This window comes from Dromiciops gliroides, chromosome 1 (assembly GCF_019393635.1).
Source record: "Dromiciops gliroides isolate mDroGli1 chromosome 1, mDroGli1.pri, whole genome shotgun sequence".
In the NCBI taxonomy this organism is placed as follows: domain Eukaryota; kingdom Metazoa; phylum Chordata; class Mammalia; order Microbiotheria; family Microbiotheriidae; genus Dromiciops; species Dromiciops gliroides.
In genome coordinates, this window is record NC_057861.1 from 212,841,881 (window position 1) to 212,859,625 (window position 17,745).

At 35.7% G+C, this 17,745-nt stretch overlaps 1 pseudogene; it reads left to right on the plus strand.

Annotated features, from left to right (window-relative positions):
• Positions 1-10,936: 10,936 nt before the first annotated feature.
• LOC122747257 overlaps positions 10,937-17,745 on the plus strand; it is a 40,673-nt pseudogene continuing 33,864 nt past the window's right edge.

Consider the following 17,745-nt stretch of genomic DNA (forward strand, 5'->3'; position numbering starts at 1 on the left):
ATGAGGGTTAAGTGACTTGCCCAAGTCACACAGCTAGTAAGTGTCAAGTGTCTGAGGCTGAATTTGAACTCCAGTCCTCCTGAATCCTGGACTGGTGCTTTATCCATTGTGCCACCTAGCTGCCCCATTCTTATGTCTCTTAAATCCAAACCTATGCTTAAAGAGTAGACATGTTAGAAAGGATAAAAAATGATTTCCTAAAAAAGATTTAAATGATTTATAATAATTTAATCAACTATCCCCTAAGGAACTGTAAAACCATGATAGGGGAAACCTGGCTTCAAAACAATTTCCATAAAATATACTTGAGAGCTATATTTGAGGGCAAGTTTATTATACATCATAATATCTTATAATATATACATATATGTATATATGCATATGTATATCTATATGTATATGTGTGTGTAATACAATATATCATGTTAATGACTGTATCATATCCAGAAAAGTGAGGCAATATTAACAGTGTACTCTGTACTAGTTAAAAGACCTATAGGGTAGCATATTCAATTCTCAACGGCAAATGATTAGAAGAATATTGATGAGCTGTAGTGAGTCTTTATAAAGTTGTTCAGTGTAGTGAATGCTCTTGCATCCTATGAATGGGATGAAAGGTGAAAGAAAATAAGAATTTTTATCCTTGAGAAGAAAACCTTTAATGAAGATATAGTTATTATTACTTCTCATATTCAAATATCTTGATGGCTACTGTGTTATAGCCTTTCTTGGAAAAAATAATTGATCTCTCTGGGCATCAATTTCTTCAGCCATGAAATGTGTTGGAGTGAACTAGATAAAAATCCAAGACTTCTTTCTTCCTTTTTTTTTTTTTTGGCAGGGAAATGAAGGTTAAGTGACTTGCCCAGGGTCACACAGCTAGTAAGTGTCAAGTGTCCGAGGCCGGATTTAAACTCAGGTACTCCTGAATCCAGGGCTGGTGCTTTATCCACTGTGCCAGCTAGCTGCCCCCCAAGACTTCTTTCAATTATAAATCTTTTATCCTAGTCTTGTGCATTATACTTATCTATGATGGCTTCTTTTCCTATTAGACTGAATTCTGTGAGGTCTAGAACTGTGCTCTAATGGTTCTTTCTGATAGAACTTTAGAGTATATAATACATTCCTTTGCAAATAGTAAGATGTTAATGTTTCTTGATTGAGAAAATGAATAACCCTGAGCCCCCAACCAAAATTAAAATAACAGTTACTTCTTGAAGAAGTGAGGAGGTTATATGATTTAGATTGATATGCTTCTAAAATGCTTAGATTTTAAAAAATCTTCAGTCCCCCAGAAAACTCAGTTATCCATGAGTCATTCCCTGTGACTTCAAGATCTTCAGGAGCTGGCCAGAATTTCCAATGCAAAGAATGAGGGAAGAGTTCATACTTATTTGTTGCCCCAAAATAGGTGTAACATATGGAAAAATTCTTGAGAATACAAAATAATGACAATCAGAATTAGTCATGTATATTGTTAAGAATTTCATTTTGAAAATAATTCTATAAAATTTTAAGTCAGAAGTTAATCTGTGTGTATGTATGTGTATATATATGTATGTATATATACATATATTTAATTTTTCTTAATAAATTAAAGGGTTAAAGGAATGAATGTAGAGACAGAGGAATATGTACAAATATGGTTTAAAGAACTGGGATGAATTTTCATTTACCCTAGATCTTATTTTCCTTTAATGTTCATAATAGAAATGTACTGATTTACTTGTCAGAATATGAAATAATAACAAAACATTAAATACAAATAACATTATTGTTATAAATTCTGAATTAATATTGTAGATGTAATTATATTGATGAAGCTAGGTGGTGCCCTGCAAAACAACAAAAAAAGATGTAATTATATTTAGTATGTTAATTCACTCCTATTTCTATATTTGTATGGTTAATAGTCACCAAATGTTTATTGAATACCAATTATGTGCCAAGGACAATGCTAAGCAATGCATATTTCAAAAAAGTAAAACCCTGTTCCTACCCCAAATGAGCTAATTTTGTAAAGGGGTCAACATGAAAAAATATACATACAATATTTATACTATTTAAATGGAAGTTAATATCAAAAGGAAAACATTGGTAGTAGGTGTCACCTGGGAGGGGGGGACTGTGGCAGAAGTTGGGATTAGCAAAGGAATGTCCATGAATTGGGGAATGACTAAACAAGCTGTGGCATCTGATGTTGATGAAATATTATTGTGCTATAAGAAATGATAAGCAGGGGGCAGCTAGGTGGCACAGTAGATAAAGCACTGGCCCTGGTTTCAGGAGGACCTGAGTTCAAATCCAAACTCAGACACTTGATACTTACTAGCTGTGTGACCTTGGGCAATTAACCCTCACGGCCCCCCCCCAAAAAAAAAGAAAGAAAAAAGAACGAGAGACAAGCAGGATGATTTCTGAAAGTCCTGGAAAGACATGTATGAACTGATGTATTGTGAAGAGAGCAGAACCAAGAGAACATTGTGCACAGAGACAACGATATTGTTTAATGAAAAAGTGTGAAAGACAACTATTCTGAACAATACAATGATACAGGATAATCCCAAAAAACTAATGATGAATCACACTATCCACTTCCAAAGAAAGAACTGATATTGATGGAACACCGACTGAAGCATGCTATTCTTCACTTTATTTTTTCCTTTTATTCAAGTTTTCTTACACAAAATGAGTAATAGGGTAGTGTTTTACATAATCATACATGTATAACCTATATATGATTGCTTACTGCTTCAGGGAGGGAGGGATAAAAATTGGAACCCAGAACTATAAACAAAATTTATCTCACTTAAAAAGAAGTTGGGATTTGAGCTGAGACTTGGAGGAAGCCAAATGAGTAAGGAGAAGAAGGTAAGAAGAAATAATGCCAAGCATGGGGGCCAATGATGTGATACCACATTTGGAAAATAGGCTGTTGTGTACAAGAAACAGTAGGCAATAAGAGAAGTGTGTAGAGATAATAGATTACACAGAGGGGAGTACAGTGTTAGAGAACTGGAAGGCAGAAAGGGATGAGGTTGTTTTTCAGTCCTTTTAGACCCTTCCTGATGCCACTTGGCGTTTTCTTGATAAAGATATTGGAATGCTTTGCCTTTTTCTTCTCTAGTGGATTCATGTTTTTCAGGCAATCAGATGTTAAGTGACTTGCCCAGGGACACATCTAGGAAGTGTTTGAGGCTGGATTTGCACTCAAGTCTTCCTGGCTCCATGTCTAGTGTTCTATCCACTGAGTCACTGGTTGGCCCCTACCAAAAAACTTCTTAAACTGTGGATTGTAACCCCATATGGGGTTGTATAACTGAATATGGGGATCCTGAAACATTTGGCAGTAAATGTTTGTTTTTTATACATAATTTTTATACTTATATACTTTGTGTTGCATAAAAGTTTCTCAGGTGAAAATGAGTCACAAGTAAAAAAAAGTTTAAGCTCTGTCCTAACAGACTAGGTTATCAATGGCCTTAAAAGACAAAGGATTTCATATTTAATGCTGAAGGTAATTAGGAGACATTAGAGCTTATTCAATGTGGATATGGGGTGTGTGTATGTGTGTGATATGGTCAGGCCTGTGCTTTAGGAAAAACACTATAGAAGCATGTGGGCAGGAGTGAGGAGAGACTTAAAGTAAGGAGACCAACCAGAAGGATATTGCAAGAGCTAAGTAATGAAGTGATGAAGGCTTGAACTGGAAGGCTGCTTTATGAGTATAAAGGAGAGGATATATATATGTATAGATGATAGATAGATAGATTGATTGATAGACTGATAGATTGTTAGGTAGGTAGATTGGTAGATATTGATATAAATATATAGGATATCTATATATAAACTATATCTACATATAGAGGATATCTATTGATCTATATATACACAAATACATGTGTGTATATGCATACACACATATATACATATTCACATGCACATGCATTACATACATATGTACACATGTATGTGTGTATGTATGAAAGCATTGTTAAGATAAAATTGACAAGACGACAACAGGTTGGATGTGGGTGGTAAGTATGAGGAGTGCAAATGAGAAAGCGAGGATGCTACTTTGTTTGGGGACCTGGGTAACTATGAGGTTATAACAACAATAATAGGAAATCTGGGAATTGAGCAGAGGTGGGAGGATTAGGAGGAAATTAATAAATTTTATTTTGGACACATTGAGGTTAAGATGTTTAAACTACATTGGTGATTTGAAATTGGAGCTTTGGAGAAAAGTTAGGATTGATTATAGATATTTGGGAACAACCTATATAGAGATGGTCATTTCACACAGGAACTTTAGAGATAATCAAGACAGAAAGTATTGAGGGAGAAACTATAGTTTACCTAATAACACCACATATATTATCATGTAAATATCACAGCAACCCTCAAAGGAAAGAAAGCAGGACAGGTGTTATTTTCAAATTAAGTATTGCACTCTGAATAGAGTACTAATTCAAATCCAACCTTAAACACTTATGAGCTGCTCATTCATAGGAAAGTCAATTCACTTTTACGGTAGGAGCATTATCTTCATCTTTTCTCTCATATAAATTAGGTTTTTGGTTTTTGGTTTGTTTTCCTTAAAGGAAATTAAAATTATCCCTGAGAACTGATTGAGTCTGAGAACTAAAGGCTTAGACAGTTGATATCACTTCCTGGTTGCCTTGATATAAAACAGGAGTAAAGAATTCTTGACACCTTCTAAGTTTTGGCAGGTAGAAAATTATAGTCTACTTAGAAAGGTGAGTTTAGGGGCAGCTAGGTGACACAGTGGATAGAGCACTGGCCCTGGAGTCAGGAGTACCTGAGTTCAAATCCGGCCTCAGACACTTGACACTTACTAGCTTACTAGCTGTGTGACCCTGGGCAAGTCACTTAACCCCAATTAACCCTCACTTAAAAAAAAAAAAAAAAGAAAGGTGAGTTTAGCTTAGCCTATTCAATTTTAAATGTCCTCAATACCTGTCCTTGTTGAATAGCCTCCTGCCATGGCTAAGTAAAGCTCCTTTTCTTAACTCATGAATGACTGCAAGTGATTCATTTTGTTCTAATATTGAATTTAAAGAACCTAGGGACAACCTGAGTGAGACCTAGGCCAGAGCAATCTTTTTCTTAATCCTCATGTGCAAAACTGGGATAATAATCTCTTTAGCACATACCTCACAGGGTAAGGAGGAAAGGATGTTATTATCAAGTGAAATAACTTGTGTATAGAACTATGTTTATGTATGCCAATTTTTTTATTATTTCCCAATTTACAGATACATAAACTGAGAGTAGTTATAGAACTTGCACAAAGTCACATGGCTTGTAAATAGAAAACTTAAGTATTAAAATTCAGATCTTTTGCCTCTTTTCCTCAAACTCATGTAGGACAGATCCTCTGTGTAAAACCACAAAGGGATGTACTATTTCATTTAATTTACAAAGTCCAGAAAAGAAATTATATGCTTTGGGGATTAGCAACAGCTTCTATCTTCTTGAGAGATCAAGGTGATTACAGAGTTGTTGCAACCACAGCTTTGATACTGGGACCACAGGGAACAGTTTTAATTAGTTACATTGAAGTATATTGACTGGCCTTTCAAATGAAAGTAAATGATAAAATCCCTTTAACCAGAATGGAGAAAAAAATCTCAAAAATGAAAAACTAGCTTAATTAGCATAATGAATTTCTAATGATAAATGTTATTTAATATTAAATGTTATTGTTCTTAAAAATAGGAAACTGCTAAGGGCAAATAGACATTCTGTTTAATCAATTGGATATATCCATTTAAGGGAAGGTAACCAGTTAATTGCAGTGCTCCAACCCCTGTGTCTAAATCTACTTAAGCAGAACTCGGATACTAATATACTGTTGGTGGAGCTGAGAATTACTCCAGATATTATGGAAATCAATTTGGTCCTTTGTACCAAAATTCATTAAATTGTACAATCTTTTTGACACAGCCACTATACTGATAGCTAGACCTATAGCCCAAAAAGAAAGAAGAAAGGGATTCATATATACAAAAATATTTATAACAACCTTTTAAATTTGTTTATTATTATTATTATTATTATTATTATTTGGTGGGGCAATTGGGGGTAAGTGACTTGCCCAGGGTCACACAGCTAGTAAGTGTTAAGTGTCTGAGGCCAGATTTGAATGCAGGTCCTCCTGAATCCAGGGCCATTGCTCTATCCACTGTGCCACCTAGCTGTCCCAGATTTATTTATTATTAATGTATCCATTTATTTATTATGGCATCAATTGAGGCATAGATAAATAAATTATGGCATATTACTATTATAGAATATTATTATAAGAAAAGGGGGGTTCAGAAAAACCTGAAAGAATGTGTGGAATATGTGTGAACTCATTCAGAGTTAAGTGAGCAGAATGAGAACAATTTAGACAATAACAAAAATAATGCAAAGGGAAAAAAACTTAAGAAATATGATCAATATGATCACCAACTAAGATTCTAAGGGTAGACAATAAAGCAGTCTATCCATCTTCGGACAGAAATATGATAGACTCAAGTTTCATTATGAGATTGTTGAATATTAAAATATAACTTTTGTATCTGCCTGTCTCCTACAAACAAATCAGAGAAATGATCTTTAATCTCTCCTACAAAATTAATAAACAGATCAGAGAACATGGTTAAGAACCAGATCAGAGAATTTAATATTTCCTACAAGACAAACCAGAAAAAACATAATATTAATTTAGTATTTTATCTCAAGAAGAAAGATATAACACATGATGATTTGGAGTCTCCCCTCCCAAGAGGGAAGCCCAGAGACCCTCTCCTTCTAAGGGTTTTTAAGGTTTCTTTGCTCATAGGTTACAGAATAACTTCATTGGCATGATAAAGCTCAAGCAATTACAAATGTAAATCAGTTAAACAATACAAATCAGTTTAACAGCTCAACCTAAAGCAGATGCTATGGTTAGATAGGTGGAAACAGGAGCTGTATTATCAGAGACAAGGAGGTCTTTCTTTACTTCCTGGAGAAAGAAGATAGTGAATGGGAATTTCAAAGGGACATCCAAACCCGTTTACTCTCTTGGAGAAAGTAAATAGGGAGTGTGTAGTTCACTTTGAAGTCTTTGAGCAAAGGAAATTTTGCTGGTATTTATCCAGGGTCTGGTAAAAATACTTTGAATAATAAGGTACCACCATCAAATCTAGGTGATCCATATATTCGTATTAACAAGATATCCATTTTCAAATATTGCCAATGGTCTAATTTTTTTTTCTGAACTATGATTTTATTTTTCTATGGGAGGAAAAGAGAGTCCAGCAATATGAATGCCAAAAATATGTAAAGAAAGGAGATAGGATAATTCATTTTTTAAAGTGCAGAAGAGAATGGAGAGAAGAGCAGAAGTGTTAAGGGCTAAAATCCTAGCTAAACTGTCTAAAATATCTAATGAGTGGTTGCCAATAAATTATAAGCTTTAGCAAGAGTTAGACTTTTAAACATTTATTACGGAGAATAAGAATTTTGTAAAGAGAGAGAGAAAGGCCTAGATTCCTCTATTTATTAAAGGGAGAGAACATTCCTAGCTCCGCTCTCCGCCAGAGTCCTCAGGAAAGAGAGTCAGAGCGCCAGGCTCCCCCTTCTCCCTCCCACAAGCAAATGCCACTTCCTGACACCAAAGAAAAGATGCATGGTCTTGCCCTCAGAGACCTTCACCTCATGGTGGAACTTTTCGACAGTAAGTCTCCAGCAGGTGGTGTCATTCTAATCGTTACAGAAGAAAATATTGACAAATAGTATAGCTTTAAAATTTCCATTTTTAATTCATGAAATACTTAAAAAGAAAAAGTAAGATACATTGAAGAGATAGTTTCTTGTGAAATCCTTTTTCTATGTCCATTTTATTTCATGTCTGGTAGAGGATAAAAAAATTGAAAGAAAAAAAAAAAACAAAGGAAGGAAGGAGGGAAGTGTTACCACAAAATTGGTTCTGAAAATATTCCTCTTTCTAAGAATTACTTGCCCACACAATCCAATCAACATTTAAGTAAAAGTTTTTATTATTTGGAATACAGAGGTATGGCCAAGAGAAGAAACCTATATTTCAGCTCCCAGGGAGGTACAAGTTTATGGCATGTTCCTTAATCAGACAGCACATAGAGGTATGGCTGGGAGAAGAAGTCTAACTTCAACTCCTCAAACAAAAAAGATGACAATTTTATAGAGGCAAGAAGGGAGTGGGGGGAGAGACCCAAGACTCAAAAGTTACAACAGACTGGAAAATGATGATATTAGCTATTTGGAAACATGAATAATAAAAATTCCACATTTTTAATGAGATTTATTGTCACTACCTGGTCCTAATCACATAGTAAACAGGACTGGCTCCCAACTAAACTCATGGTATAAATTCAAGGAGTCCAGCTTTCTGGGTGGCTGCTTTTTTATATGTTTGATGAATCTACTACCTGGTTATATAATTACTTTGCTTCTCCAAGGAAAAAGTAATCTCTAACTGACCCCAGCAAGCTGATCAAATGTATTTCTCCATGGTCATAGTGTCCCCCTCAGGAACAAAGCATCCCTAACTAGACCCAGGCCTACCAGGATGGTACTACAGAAGAAAGGAAGAAAGAAGAAAGAATGGAAGGAAGGAAGGAAGGAAGGAAGGAAGGAAGGAAGGAAGGAAGGAAGGAAGGAAGGAAGGAAGGAAGGAAGGAAAAAGAAATAGTGAGCATACATAACTTCGAAAAGGAAAATTTTATCTGAATAAATGGTCAGAAACCACATTATTTTTGTCTACAGTTATTTTATTTTATTTTTCAGTATTAATAATGTTTTCCCCAGTTACATGTAACCATAGTTTTAAACATTCATTTTATAAGATTTTGAGTTCCAAATTTTTCTCACTTCCTCTCCCCTCCCCCTCCCCAAGATAGCAAACACTTTTATCCTTGTTTAGTCCCTTATCATTGATCATTCATACTTATCTTTTAATGTTTGTCCTGATTTCTTGTAGTGTTTTGTTTTGATCTGGAAACTCTCGGTTTTTGCCAACAAGCTGTTAATTTAATTTCCAATGCTTTCCTCTATACTGATTATTTCTTTTCACTTTCCATCCAGTGCAAAAGTTTCATTGGAAAATAAACAATTTAATTCTTAAAAGGAAAAAAAAAATATTTATTACTTCATCTCTTCCAGGAATCCTAGTTAAATTTTTCTTTAAACTGTATTTTTTATTGAAGTTTTTCTTCTAACTGTTTTGGAATTATTCTGTTTTTTCTTTTCTTTATTTCTTTAAGAGTAAAATCATAATTTATTTAGGTGCTAGGGAAAGGAAACCAAGAGAGAAGTCCTTGGACTTCTCATGGGGAGAAGACATGGACCAATGGTGGTCCGATAAGTTGATCATCTGACTGTGGAAAGTTCCATTATTGGGGGAGGACCATCCCCCACCGGTGGTGGCTGGGGGAAGTTGGGTGAGGGGCAGCTCTGGATCTCTCAAGCCATCTCTCTCTGTCTCAGGCCAGAAAGGCAACGGCCACACCTAATCTTATCTCCCCCAGGGTTAGGGGAGACTGGAATGAAGGGTGGTGGTCCTTGACTTAACCCAGTTTTGATCAGGTGCCACTTATCTCTTTAGGTGTGTCTGTCCTTTGGTTTAGTTTCTCAAGGAGAAGGTTCTTTGATTTACCCCAGGCCCATAACATTCTCTAATTCCCTATATATAAAGAAAAGGGGCAAAGATTTTTCTGTAACTCCTTCATGCTGAGCGGTTGAAGAAATCACAAAGAGGGAGGGGGGGAAGGCCTGGTCCAGAGAGTATGAGATATGAGGTCCAGAGTGTGAGAGGAGATGTATAGGCACCATCTGTAGCTGCCATGAGGTTGAAGCCTTGAGCTTAGATCAAACAGACCAGAAACATGGAGTTCGAGGGTCCAAGCATGGTCCAGCCATCTGGCCAAACTTTTATTGAGGGAGAGAGACCCAGGCTAGCTGTTGCTGTCACATGCAAAAGCTGGCAACCTCTACCTCTCCATGACTCAGATGAGAGTTTGAGTCAGGTGGGAGAGAGAGAGAGAAAAAAAAATAACAACAGCAACAACAAAAACCCAAAAGAGAAGTTCCTACCTCCAGGTTTTGTGTAGCAAGAGGAAAGAGGAATTTCCCATATCCTGAAACTCTGGGCACCAATAGAGTAAATAGTTTATTTAGGTGCTAGAGAAAGGAAACCAAGAGAGCATGACACAGAGGTATGGCTCTCTGAGATACCTATCTCCTTTTTGTCTTATATCTTGTCAACACTGTGATCTAGTTATAGATTACTGCAAAACTTCTATTGTCCTTCATTCTGATTTATATTCTTAGTAATTTTAAAAAATAATTATAGGTGTATACACTTAATATACCATGTAGCATTGTTCCTTTTTTTTTAACTATTTCTTAACAATGTCACAGATGTATAACTTCCTTTTCTATCAATATGTGAGCGGATGAAATTGGCTTGGGGCACCCCAAATAGGCCACACCCCTCCCCCAGTTCTACTGCTCTCCAAAACCGCCCCACACAGGTAAGCCTTGCATACCCATCCCCCGCTTAGTAGGAATGTATACGAAAAACCTCAGGCACATGCCAGACCTTCCTCTGCCTAGCCCCCAGCCACAGCACAAGGCACTGGGCTCAGCCTGCCCTAGGGGACCAGTGAATTAGCTTGGCATTTGGGTGGGTTCAGTGTGGCCCGAGGGTCTATTGAGGAAGAACACACGTTTATATTCAGGAACAGAGGTAGTAAAGGGGGCCGACAGTAAAAGTGGAGAAGCCATAGTGAGAGATGTTAGAGATGCTGGGGGGTCTAAACAGTACTGAAAGAAAAGGGGATGCTAGAAGAAGGAGACACTATGGAGAAAGGAGATGCAGGTGGACTCTAAGCAAGTTGCAGGCATGGCTGACAGTGAAAGGGCCAGACGTGGGAAGGAGGTGCTGCTTGGGAGTTTTAAGTACAAGCAGCAGTGGCAACAGCAGGAAAGAAAGTAAAACTCAGTCAGGGCGTATTTCTCTTTGTATTCAATTCTAAGTTTGTTTCATATAAATAAACCCTGCTTTGATTAATTTTTTTTAAAATGAACTTGCTTATCAGTCTGAGAGGCAGTGTGGTAAGAGGCAGGCCCTTGCTTAAGGAACCTGGAGGAATTTTTAAACCCCCAGGCAGGTAGGCAGCTAATAGCCAGCTATAGCTTTACCAGCTAAGAGCAGTCAGATAGCCAGCCAGAAGTTCATAGATTAAGCCCACCAGTTAAAATAATTTTTACATTGAATGGCGACCGCAGCAGGATTTATAAGCCAGTTATAATTTTTCAGCTTATAGATATAATTTTTCATATAGCCCACAGTTATAATTTTTTTCTGATTACCAGTAATAGTTATAATATTTTTTTACAAATAATGACTTGATTTCTTTCTGTCTTCTCTCTCAACAACTTCTAAATGTATTCAATAATTTTCCTAACTTACTAGTTTACTAGTTTTTTAACTTACCATTTTAAAATTACATTTACCTATTTATGTAGCCTAACCAACTAATTTATTTTTTCATCTTCATGTATTCTTTCTCTTCAAATCATATCTCAATCCTTTTCTTTTTCAGAATGAATCCTCATTGAGATCGAGTCCTCCTATTTTAATGCAAGTTTTTCTTTAGATTTTTCTGAAGTTTTCTCTCTCTCCTCATACCCAGTCTCTGGTTTTCTTTAAAATTTAAACCCTTTCAAATCACCTTATTTTTTCTTCCTGCAGAATAACTTGTTTCCATGTGAGACATCACAATTGGAGTAGTGTTTTGTTTTGACATTGGGAGGATCACTACCATGACAAAAATGCATGTTACCTGAAGACAATAGGCCTTGTTATTATTATCAGCATAATGTATACCTGCCTTAGTTACCCTAATCTAGGAATTAAAAATGATTATCACATATCTGTATTAACTTTGACCATTGCTGGGTGGTCCCAGACCATATGGCACTTTTAGATACATATCTTCATTCTTATAAATAAATATAGTTCCTTCCTTTATTCTTATTAATTGTAAATATTTAATGGCCTTCTTTCTCTTCTTTGTTATAATCTTTCACCTTGTGATCTGATACAGAAGAGTTTCTTCTCTTTTATTGAGTGTTTTTGCCCCTATGTTAAATAAATTCTTCCATTTTTGAAGAAATACATGATTCTCCCTGATAGACTGGATAGGAAATAAATTCTCTTTAAGTCTCCTTAGTTTCTCCTTAGGACACAGACAATCCAAAGCTTTAGGCAGAGATAATGGTTCCTTGGTCAAGGAAGTGAGATAACAATTGTATTCTCCTTCTGCTTAGGTAACTAGAGAATAAGCATGGGCTTGAAATATTTATGTCCAATCCCCTTTATAACATTTTAATGGTTAACTGCTGGGCTAAAGTCACAACAAAAATTTTCATGTGAATATTCAACATTTCAATGTCTTAGTAAGAATAGCACATAAAATTATTTATACTCTTCTTAATAATTTATTTTTCCAGTGAATTCTTGAAGGTGCCTACATTGTTTTGGTAGGTGTCTTTTCTTTCTTTCTCTTCAGTAGTGCCCTTGGTGACTATTAATTTCAAAGTGATTTGTTATAGTAAATCAGTCTTTACCAAACAAATACCATTCTATGGCTACTCCAGTTCTCCACTCAATATACTCAGTGAGTTGGTCCTCCTTTGCTTCTCATCTATGGTGTGAAGTTGCTGGTGCTTACCTTTCTGTTCTTTAGCATGTACCAAATGCAGAACTGAAGTTTTTTGGTGGAAATAAATAATAAATAGTACATATAAAATGAAGTCAAATAGGACTGAGAAAGGAGAGCTGCTTTAAAAAAAAAACAGCTACTGTCATAGTGGCATGGAATCTTTTTGTTTATTTCTATCATAGCTTTGCTAAATACGTTATATTTCAGGATATCACACAGAAATGTAAGGAAATTGTTGTTATACCTATTATTAATACTTATGTAAATATTTCGAGTGAAGAATGGAAAGGAGCGAGGAACAGAAGAGGAGAAGAAAAGAAGAGAGGACTGAAGGAGAGGACAGAAGAGGAGAAGAGATTTCATGAAGTTATAGGAGGTATGTGAACTTTAATGCTTTTGGGAAATAGACCAGTTCTCAAAGAATTGCTATAACATCCTTCAATAAATAAACAAAAATTCATTTCATGGGATTTCAATCTTTATGGTATTGTTCAGCCTTTAAATTGTAGACTGCTATTACTTCTACTATAAAATTGTGATATCCCACTAGTGCCTAGTAGTATGGCTCTGGTTAAAGGTCTGTAAGTTTTTCCATTATAATCACCTATTTTCTAGGGTTCAAAATTTTCTTTAACAACTTTTCCTTGGCTTAGTCACAATAAACTTCCTTGCCAACTGCAGCCATCTTGTCTTAAACATATTTGACTTTTTAAAATTTAAGTGCATAAAGCTGGTATTTGCGTTTTTTCCCCAAAACTTGAATTTCAAATAAAATATTTTATTAAATAAGCATATTAGTTGTCTTTTAATAATTAAGGACTCTCTAGTATTATGGTGACGATCCAACCAACTTGTCTTTTATCACAGATTTATGTATGTATGCATGCATGCAAGGTGTATCTATGTGTGTTTCTTCATATCATAATGTATACATATGTATCCATATTATAATATTTTATTTGGTAAACTATGAAGTAGAGATAAACTCTGAATATTTGGAAAGGGTAAATGTGATGATCTTAAAAAGGATATAAGCTAACTAAGGAAATCCATAACATAGCTGCTGGGAAATAAACCACTAAATTCTAGTCACTTAAAACATCTTAATATATTATAAATCAGTTATTGAAGTTTCACAGAGAACAAATGTGATAGATAATTTCAATATGCTTCTCAAAAAAGACCTTTAGACCACAGTGACAAGAGGAAAGAAACTCATCATTTATCTTGCTTTTAAGAAACTGGGTTCTTTTCTAATAGAAGGTTTTTATTGCTATTAGGAGAGTATGGTCTTGCCTTCATTTCTCCACAGACAGCATTGCAGACTTCTCTACTCTTCTCCAAAAAAACTCTTTATTATGCAAGATCACTTCATCCCTAGAATTCACATGTCAGAAGCACAGGCTGAGCTGTGATCCCTCCCTGTGATTGGGTAGTTCCTCTCAGAACCACCATTTAAGGAGAGCACTCAGACCAAAATTCTTATCATCTCTCACCAGACTGCATTATATACTATTCCATTATGCCTGATTCCATGCATTTTTCTCACTTTCTAATCCCTTTCCTGATCTCTTTTATGTCTGTCGCATTAAAATTTAAGGATTTTTTGAGGGAAGGGACTATTTTTCTTTATGTTTGTTTTTGTATTTCCAGTGCTTGCCATAGTGTAGTACACAAAGTATTTAATAAATGCTTGTTTACTTACTGTGTATAACCCTATGGTGTTGGATATCTTTTTATCTAAATTGTATAGACTCAGCATAATAGGATATATATTAAGTGTCATACTAAAGGACTAGTGCTTATTTCAGGCATGCCTGTGTCCAATACTACTTCTCAATATCCTACCATATATTTCAGGTGTTCAAATGACACGTCTTACCAAATATATACCTTGACCCTTCTAGTGAGAAATGTTCTTTCCTTAATACAATTTTCCATATTTAATGTGCCTAACCTAAATATTTCAGTCTGAATTTTTATAATTTATATTGTTAGGGCATGATATTATAGATATATGATTATGTCAAAATATCATTATAATATACTTTTGAGGAAGGGAAGACATTTATTTTATATCACTTCCAGTGTGTAACACAGTACTTTTCAAAATTAGTACTTAAAAATGTTTTTTTTTTAATCATTCAATCAATAAACTTTTATTTAGCACTTACAATGTGTCAAGCATTGTGCTAAGTGCTGAGAATACAAAAGGAAGCAAAAGATAATCCTTGGCCTCAAGAAAATCATGATGTAATTAATTACCTTTTAGACTATGTCTTGAGTAAATTTAATAAAGATCAACTGAATTATAAACTCTGAGCAAGATCAGTTTATTAGCAGTGTCATGTATAACTGTTAACAAAGTGTGTCAAACTGGCCACCTCAGTAAAGCCAAGGACCCCAAGGAAGAGGAGATACTCCAAGGAGAAGGGGTCATGGAAGTCATGGTACATTACAATTGGCTATATTAAAAAAAGATGGGCTGGCATTAAGGTATGGATAATCATGCCCACCTCTGAAAATTAAGAAATATTAATATTTTTATGGAACACATCTGCATTTTATAATCTTAGAAGGGATCAAAACTAACAGTCTCTTTGGAAGCACAAGGAAGGACAAATGATAGTACTAAGTTAACTTATGGGACTTAAAGATAACAAGAAAGGTCCTGGAAGTGTCACAGGGACTACTGGTATGAGAGATAATATATTTTCTCTCTCTTTTTAAAAATTATACCATTAAATTAACTCAGACAGAAAACTAAGTTCCTGAGCTTAACTACAGGAAATAGAAATGTGGCATTACACATATGCAGAATCAGTCATGAAAATCAATATGGCATAAAATCAGTCATATTATAGAATCAATACAGTAGAAATCAATAAAGTAGCAACTTGAGTTCATTTTAATTTTGATCTTCTCAATTAGATAGGAGATATTAGAGTATTTTAATGAGGGCATTAGGTTGATCTGGGAACCATTCCATTCATAATCCCAGAGTCTGAGACCAGAGAGACAGTTTAAATATCAAGTCCATTTGATACATGAATAAAATTAACTTCAACAACATATGTAGCAATTATTCATCCATCTTTTCAATGAAGACCTTAAGTGAAGGGAAGTCCTCTACCCTCTGAAACAATCTGGTTCATTTTTGGAAGGCCAATGTTCTTAGGAAGAAATTCCCTATAACAACCTTAAATTTTCCACTTTGTAACTTCTGCCCATTACTCCTATTTGTCCTATCTGGGGTCAAGTGTAATATATGAAATTAATTATGCCTTAACCAAAAATAATTTTTATTCATTCCACTACACATTAATATATCTAATCTTAATTGAGTCCTTACTGCAGCAAGGCAATCTGACTTGTCCTCCTTAATCTACTGTCTTTTCCACAGACCAAAATATCTATTACAAATGTTCTTTCCTATCTTCAGTACTCCCATGGCATCCACCCCTAACTTCTCAGCTAAAGACTTCACATCATATTTCACAGAACATAACTAGTAATAGTGGGTGGAAAGGGCATAGGAAGATACAACTTTATGATTGGTTTAAAAAATAATATATGGGTAATATTCTGTCCCAGAACAAGTTATTCCTTACATGGGAGGGAATCTTCCACTTCTGACTGATAGAAGGCATTTTGTTGGTATTTTTAATGGTTCTTTGTCAGGAATATCTTATAGTAAAAGGCCAATTAGACTTCTTAGAACTTTCAGATTTTCTAATCCTCTGATTCTGTCAGAATTTAATATTTGAGATGAACTTGTAGAAAAAAATATTGCTATAAATGAAGGATATGTGGAAGAAAATAATTACAGAAATTAAAGTAATATACAAATATTCATGGTAGTGGAGGACTACATGATGAGTTTTGAGATAGAATTAGCTTAATTAATTTATGACATAGTATTTGAAGGGTAATAGAATGAAATTTTTGATGGCAGAGAGAAGCCAGTAAGCTGCCTGAGCTCTCCCAAGTTTCCCTTAAAATCAATATTGAATCAAGCCTCTAAACAGAATCTGAAACTACAGAACCTACAAAAAGAGAGAGGGTCAAAATGTTCCAAACAGAGATAATTTAAAAGACTTCAGGAAAAGTCGGTCTCACTTGGGAAGGGGGGAGCGCAGTACACCTCAGTGCAACGCAGCATGGACAGAGTCGGGGCAAGTCAGCTGGAAGCAACTGAGGCCCCTTGATCCTGGCTTGGTGGGCTAGTGGTGCAGCAGGCCAGTGGTGAGATCCACCAGCACCAGCTAAGAGGGCAGGCTGCCAGCTAGAGGGCCACCACCCACAGGACAGATGTGACCAGGCCTGGCAATCCCAGCACATGCCAGGAGCAAGCACAGACAGCAAGTCCAGGACAGTGAGAAATTCACAAGCCATAGAGGCCTCAGAGTAGAAATCCAGTGACACAGCCCCTATCTCCCAGCACAAGAAGCTTGACACAGTGACCCTGGTGCCAAAGGAGTGGACCTCAATTTAAAATAATAATAATAATAATAATAAAAAGAAGAAGAAGAAGAAGAAGCAGCTGCAATATGAGCAAGAAACAAAAAAAGAGCTCTCATCATTGAGAGCTTCTGTGTTGACAGGTGTAATGATTGGAATAACGCCACCTGCTGGATACTTACTGTAGAAGAGTTCTGCCCATGAAGGGAAGGTCTTTGAGGGCAAGACCAGTAGTCAGGAAGTGACGCGGGCGAGTGGGAGGAGGAAGGAAGAGACTGGCGCTCAGTCTCGCTCTCTTTCCTGGGGACGCTGGTGGAGAAGGGAGCTAAAAATGTGCTCTCCCTTTAATAGATAGAAATCTAGGCCTTTCTCTCTCTCTTTACCAAATTCTTGTTTTCCTTAATAAATGCTTAAAAGTCTAACTCTTGCTAAAGCTTATAATTTATTGGCGACCACTCATTAGATATTTTAGACAGACTAGCTAGAATTTTAGCCCTTAACAGATGGCTGACCACGAAGAGGA